General features: G+C 50.1%; 1 non-coding gene across 1 annotated transcript in view; it reads left to right on the top strand.

Annotated features, from left to right (window-relative positions):
• The first annotated feature begins 4,411 nt into the window (after positions 1–4,411).
• Positions 4,412–5,000, top strand: part of LOC126333842 (small subunit ribosomal RNA) — a 1,893-nt gene continuing 1,304 nt past the window's right edge. The window contains exon 1 of the ribosomal RNA XR_007564395.1: positions 4,412–5,000. This exon is cut by the window's right edge and continues 1,304 nt beyond it. This is a non-coding gene — a ribosomal RNA (small subunit ribosomal RNA).

Here is a 5,000-nt window from a genome sequence, read left to right as displayed (position 1 = left end):
CTAACTGTGGCTGTACCAGTTTATCGCTTAACCTAACTGTGGCTGTACCAGTTTATCGGTTAACCTAACTGTGGCTGTACCAGTTTATCGCTTAACCTAACTGTGGCTGTACCAGTTTATCGCTTAACCTAACTGTGGCTGTACCAGATTATCGCTTAACCTAACTGTGGCTGTACCAGATTATCGCTTAACCTAACTGTGGCTGTACCAGATTATCGCTTAACCTAACTGTGGCTGTACCAGATTATCGCTTAACCTAACTCAATTTGTCCCTTAACCTAACTCAATTTGTCCCTTAACCTAACTCAATTTGTCCCTTAACCTAACTCAATTTGTCCCTTAACCTAACTCAATTTGTCCCTTAACCTAACTCAATTTGTCCCTTAACCTAACTCAATTTGTCCCTTAACCTAACTCAATTTGTCCCTTAACCTAACTCAATTTGTCCCTTAACCTAACTCAATTTGTCCCTTAACCTAACTCAATTTGTCCCTTAACCTAACTCAATTTGTCCCTTAACCTAACTCAAGTTGTCCCTTAACCTAACTCAAGTTGTCCCTTAACCTAACTCAAGTTGTCCCTTAACCTAACTCAAGTTGTCCCTTAACCTAACTCAAGTTGTCCCTTAACCTAACTCAAGTTGTCCCTTAACCTAACTCAAGTTGTCCCTTAACCTAACTCAAGTTGTCCCTTAACCTAACTCAAGTTGTCCCTTAACCTAACTCAAGTTGTCCCTTAACCTAACTCAAGTTGTCCCTTAACCTAACTCAAGTTGTCCCTTAACCTAACTCAAGTTGTCCCTTAACCTAACTCAAGTTGTCCCTTAACCTAACTCAAGTTGTCCCTTAACCTAACTCAAGTTGTCCCTTAACCTAACTCAAGTTGTCCCTTAACCTAACTCAAGTTGTCCCTTAACCTAACTCAAGTTGTCCCTTAACCTAACTCAAGTTGTCCCTTAACCTAACTCAATTTGTCCCTTAACCTAACCCACGTTGTCCCTTAACCTAACTCAAGTTGTCCCTTAACCTAACTCAAGTTGTCCCTTAACCTAACTCAAGTTGTCCCTTAACCTAACTCAAGTTGTCCCTTAACCTAACTCAAGTTGTCCCTTAACCTAACTCAAGTTGTCCCTTAACCTAACTCAAGTTGTCCCTTAACCTAACTCAAGTTGTCCCTTAACCTAACTCAAGTTGTCCCTTAACCTAACTCAAGTTGTCCCTTAACCTAACTCAAGTTGTCCCTTAACCTAACTCAAGTTGTCCCTTAACCTAACTCAAGTTGTCCCTTAACCTAACTCAAGTTGTCCCTTAACCTAACTCAAGTTGTCCCTTAACCTAACTCAAGTTGTCCCTTAACCTAACTCAAGTTGTCCCTTAACCTAACTCAAGTTGTCCCTTAACCTAACTCAAGTTGTCCCTTAACCTAACTCAAGTTGTCCCTTAACCTAACTCAAGTTGTCCCTTAACCTAACTCAAGTTGTCCCTTAACCTAACTCAAGTTGTCCCTTAACCTAACTCAAGTTGTCCCTTAACCTAACTCAATTTGTCCCTTAACCTAACTCAATTTGTCCCTTAACCTAACTCAATTTGTCCCTTAACCTAACTCAAGTTGTCCCTTAACCTAACTCAATTTGTCCCTTAACCTAACTCAATTTGTCCCTTAACCTAACTCAATTTGTCCCTTAACCTAACTCAATTTGTCCCTTAACCTAACTCAATTTGTCCCTTAACCTAACTCAATTTGTCCCTTAACCTAACTCAAGTTGTCCCTTAACCTAACCCACGTTGTCCCTTAACCTAACCCACGTTGTCCCTTAACCTAACCGACGTTGTCCCTTAACCTAACCGACGTTGTCCCTTAACCTAACCGACGTTGTCCCTTAACCTAACCGACGTTGTCCCTTAACCTAACCGACGTTGTCCCTTAACCTAACCGACGTTGTCCCTTAACCTAACCGACGTTGTCCCTTAACCTAACCCACGTTGTCCCTTAACCTAACCCACGTTGTCCCTTAACCTAACCCACGTTGTCCCTTAACCTAACCCACGTTGTCCCTTAACCTAACCCACGTTGTCCCTTAACCTAACCCACGTTGTCCCTTAACCTAACCCACGTTGTCCCTTAACCTAACCCACGTTGTCCCTTAACCTAACCCACGTTGTCCCTTAACCTAACCCACGTTGTCCCTTAACCTAACCCACGTTGTCCCTTAACCTAACCCACGTTGTCCCTTAACCTAACCCACGTTGTCCCTTAACCTAACCCACGTTGTCCCTTAACCTAACCCACGTTGTCCCTTAACCTAACCCACGTTGTCCCTTAACCTAACCCACGTTGTCCCTTAACCTAACCCACGTTGTCCCTTAACCTAACCCACGTTGTCCCTTAACCTAACCCACGTTGTCCCTTAACCTAACCCACGTTGTCCCTTAACCTAACCCACGTTGTCCCTTAACCTAACCCACGTTGTCCCTTAACCTAACCCACGTTGTCCCTTAACCTAACCCACGTTGTCCCTTAACCTAACCCACGTTGTCCCTTAACCTAACCCACGTTGTCCCTTAACCTAACCCACGTTGTCCCTTTGCCTAACATAGTTCACTGCTCGGAATCTCTGGTGTCGTTGTTATCCTCATGTAGATGTCTTGCGAGTGTTGCTTACTTTCCACATATTCCTGCTATCCACTGTCAATTGTACTGCAATAGGACTATATCGCCGACCCCCCCCCTCCCCCCCCTCTGTCCCCCTCTGTCCCCCTCTTTGTGTCTCTGTCCTCTCAAGCTGGTCGGTCTGGCGTTTGAGTGTTAAATGAGCCTCGCAGCTGTTCAGTTGCATTCAGATGTCGACGCCCTCAGTGTACGTCGTGGTATGGTCTGTGTCCATTGTCCGCTGATGTCGTACGCGTAACCCACACGCTGTACCGATCATCGGTCGTTACGTACAGAGTGAAGTAGTGTGATACGTGTGACCGTACGCTGGCTGTGCCCAACGGTGTCGAATCTCAATTTCCATATGTTGTGCTTGATGCTACTTGTCTCGTCTCCCAATAACAGCTAGGTTGCACTGTGGTACGCCGTAGAGGCGTGTGGGAGGAACGTACGAACGCATTGTATGTCACCCTGGGTCGCTGGGGGTGGTGGTGCGGTGAGTCAGGTCAGGTCAGGTCAGCGTGAGCCGTCTGATGTAGTGACGCGTGTATTCCGACTTTGTCGTATTGCCTCACACAAAGTGCTACCCTGGTGGACCGCGTTCCATATCTGGGACATGCCGCAGATGCCGGTTGACAGTGGATCGCGGAAGGTACATCGCATACGTGCGCGGGCCACCTTCCACGTGTTCTCTTCTGCACATGTCGCAGTGTGTATGTGGTCTGATGTAGCGTGTCGTGACACATGACATCCTGGCATGCAAGAATTGTTGAATTCGCAAATGTAGGTGGACATCTACGTTTACTGCCCAAGATACGCAAATGAACTGGAAATCCGTTGTTGAGCGGTTGTTCACGCTGGAGGTGAATCTGTGATGGCGACGATCGGTACAGCTATTAACCGGTTGTTTCAGCGGTACCCGCCACATCCACACGCGTGACTAGGCCCATGTGGGTATGAAGCGATACGCGGCGGTGGCTTGGTGGGACTGTTCCCGGCCGGTGAAGGGGGGCCGCCCGGCGTGTTGGCCGCGCGCTGCGTGGGCGCACGCGCAACAGGCGGCTGGTGGGGGGCGCCGAGTGGCAGGAGCGCCAGCCGACGGGCCCGGCAGGCGGCGCAGCTACGCTGCGGCGCACCCTGCACGCGGCGCCTGGCGGCCAAAGTTGGTTCAGCCGAGCCCGGTGCGAAGCGCGGTGGACATCTGCAGTGTGCTGGTCTGATTGAGGACTGTGTGCGTTGAGGATGCGCCGCCGCCTGGCACTCGGCGCCGCGACGCCGTCTGCTGCTCGGTCGCCCCAGCGGTTCTCGCAGGTGGTTTGTATCGCAGTTGTGCGGACGTGTTGGCGCGTGCGCTGTGCTGGGAGAGTTCGCTTCTGCACCCAAGTGGGGCTTTGCCCTTGTGTGGCGCTGGCGTTGGAGCTGCCGGTCACCATAGGTGGCGCGTGTTGTCTCCCGCCGGCAATGCCACGACAGCACGCTCCCGGGCCTCTGTCGGCAGCGGCAAGCTCAGTTGGGAGCAAGGGTGTTCGCACTAAAACCGTCTACTCGCCTAACTCCGGGCGATTGCGCCTCTCTCGAAACCGACCAAGTACCTAGGACGGCGCTGCGCGCCGCCGGGACCTGAGAGGGTTTCGAGGTGTATCGTGCAGGGGAGCTCGGCCTCCTCCTGTTTGCAGAATAATTGAGCGGACGCTTGCGTGTTCGCGCGGGCCCCCGGGACACACTCCCGGGCGGCCGGCTGCTCAGCTCTAGTTGACGCAGCTCCCTGGTTGATCCTGCCAGTAGTCATATGCTTGTCTCAAAGATTAAGCCATGCATGTCTCAGTACAAGCCGCATTAAGGTGAAACCGCGAATGGCTCATTAAATCAGTTATGGTTCCTTAGATCGTACCCACGTTACTTGGATAACTGTGGTAATTCTAGAGCTAATACATGCAAACAGAGTCCCGACCAGAGATGGAAGGGACGCTTTTATTAGATCAAAACCAATCGGATTGGCTTGTCTGGTCCGTTTGCCTTGGTGACTCTGAATAACTTTGGGCTGATCGCACGGTCCTCGTACCGGCGACGCATCTTTCAAATGTCTGCCTTATCAACTGTCGATGGTAGGTTCTGCGCCTACCATGGTTGTAACGGGTAACGGGGAATCAGGGTTCGATTCCGGAGAGGGAGCCTGAGAAACGGCTACCACATCCAAGGAAGGCAGCAGGCGCGCAAATTACCCACTCCCGGCACGGGGAGGTAGTGACGAAAAATAACGATACGGGACTCATCCGAGGCCCCGTAATCGGAATGAGTACACTTTAAATCCTTTAACGAGTATCTATTGGAGGGCAAGTCTGGTGCCAGCA

Source organism: Schistocerca gregaria, unplaced genomic scaffold (assembly GCF_023897955.1).
Source record: "Schistocerca gregaria isolate iqSchGreg1 unplaced genomic scaffold, iqSchGreg1.2 ptg001646l, whole genome shotgun sequence".
Taxonomy (NCBI): Eukaryota; Metazoa; Arthropoda; class Insecta; order Orthoptera; family Acrididae; genus Schistocerca; species Schistocerca gregaria.
The sequence above is the reverse complement of the archived record's forward strand: the minus strand, read 5'-3'. Positions and strand labels throughout refer to the sequence as shown.